General features: G+C 43.2%; 1 non-coding gene across 1 annotated transcript in view; it reads left to right on the top strand.

The window, feature by feature from the left end:
• Window positions 1-1,385: 1,385 nt before the first annotated feature.
• The window catches only part of LOC149485652 (small subunit ribosomal RNA), a 1,905-nt gene continuing 1,178 nt past the window's right edge, over window positions 1,386-2,112 (top strand). Inside the window, exon 1 of the ribosomal RNA XR_016316118.1 lies at window positions 1,386-2,112. This exon is cut by the window's right edge and continues 1,178 nt beyond it. This is a non-coding gene — a ribosomal RNA (small subunit ribosomal RNA).

Genomic DNA, 2,112 nt, shown 5'->3' on the forward strand with positions numbered 1-2,112 from the left:
CACGCTTCGGAATCGAATCTCTCTCCGTATTGTCATGAACCAGATCATGGTATTTGATTATTTTCTTCTTAATGAATGTTACACTCATTTTAACCTATTTATTGAATAAAATATTAATTAATATATTAATAACATTTTTGTTAGGAAAACGGCTACATACATTTTATACATGAAATTTATACCAAAAAATATGTTATGATATTTACGCAAGTTGTTGTTGTTGTTTATAATTTATTTAATATGGACCACGAAATTTATAATCATGAATTATTTTTGACGACTGCACGCCGTAACTGCACGCGTGCAAAGTTTTTTGACTTGACCTTGAAAACACGAGGCGCGTCAGTCGCTCGCGGCGTATGTATGTATGTATGTATGTATGTATGTATGTATGTATGTACATATGCCGTGCGTGATACGTGAAAAATTAAACAAGCAGAAACTTCTTTGACGGGATGCGAGACAATCGGTGCGCGAGGCTAGCGAAGACGGGGGGCGATGCGCGTGCGCAGCGAGAGATTGTGTACGTATGTGTATGTATCATTATTTCGTCGCTGTTGTACCGCGTCGCCCGTGTGCTCTGCGCTCTCCTCGTTGCCGCAGTTCGCGTGTCGGTGTGGCGTTGATGTGGGGTTGGTGTTTGGTGGTGAGTCTGACAGAGTTGTAGAGTAGTGTGTTAGATCTATAAAATAATAAAAGACCAAAGATGATATTGTAAAAGCGTTGTGCAAACGGCGCGATACAGTTTTTAATCTTTAGTATTTTATGGTTAGTAGATAGTGTAGTAGTAGTAGCTGTAGTAACATTGCGTCTGCCGACGGTTTGATAGATTGTCAGTTTCGTAGATTGTATTTTATATGTGTAGTGTAATAAATATTACGCATCTTGATACACTCTCGGAGCGCAGACCGTGAAAAATATACTACGACTATTGAACGGCAGTATGAAAATTTTTAATGCTCACATCGCACACGTTTGTGATGTACCAATGGGCTTTTATCAGATGTTTATACGTGTGTGTGTGTGAAACACGTATATTCCAAAACTTGGTCGCAATTTTCGATCCTTCCACTCTCCGTGCGTAGATTGATCGTTTGCGTCATAAAAGTTGACCGATATTAAAATTTTTCCTTCGCTTGATGCGAATGGGAATTGTTAAGGGGTGTCTCGTTAAGATGATACTTTCAACGATTAAACTGGACTGTGTTCAGATTTATCCACGCTTGCGCGCGCGCGCGTGTGTGAATAGTGTGCGTGTGACGGTCGCCGCCGTTGCATATCATGCTATTTAAACACGCCGCGCGCATATTATGTATATAGAGAAGCAAACGTCGCGGCGGCATCGTCGTGTTACGTTTGAGGCTCTAGCGGAAGCTTTAGTTAGCTCCCTGGTTGATCCTGCCAGTAGTTATATGCTTGTCTCAAAGATTAAGCCATGCATGTCTCAGTGCAAGCCGTATTAAGGCGATACCGCGAATGGCTCAATATATCAGTTTTGGTTCCTTAGATCTTACTCAGTTACTTGGATAACTGTGGTAATTCTAGAGCTAATACATGCAATCAGAACTCTGACCAGTGATGGAATGAGTGCTTTTATTAGATCAAAACCAATCGACGGAGGGCCTGGCGTCTGAAGTCGTTAATTTTGATGAATCTGGATAACTTTTGCCGATCGCATGGTCCAGTACCGGCGACGCATCTTTCAAATGTCTGCCTTATCAACTTTCGATGGTAGTTTCTGCGACTACCATGGTTGTCACGGGTAACGGGGAATCAGGGTTCGATTCCGGAGAGGGAGCCTGAGAAACGGCTACCACATCCAAGGAAGGCAGCAGGCGCGCAAATTACCCACTCCCGGCACGGGGAGGTAGTGACGAAAAATAACGATACGGGACTCTTACGAGGCCTCGTAATCGGAATGAGTACACTTTAAATATTTTAACGAGGAACAATTGGAGGGCAAGTCTGGTGCCAGCAGCCGCGGTAATTCCAGCTCCAATAGCGTATACTAAAATTGTTGCGGTTAAAAAGCTCGTAGTTGCATTTGTGCGCCGCGCTGTCGGTGCACCGCATCCGCGGTGATACTGACACGTTTGCGGAGCATATCGTCGG

Source organism: Colias philodice, chromosome 9, assembly GCF_061535455.1.
Source record: "Colias philodice isolate Cphi_HAF_F1 chromosome 9, ilColPhil1 Martin Lab GWU primary, whole genome shotgun sequence".
Classification (NCBI taxonomy): Eukaryota; Metazoa; Arthropoda; class Insecta; order Lepidoptera; family Pieridae; genus Colias; species Colias philodice.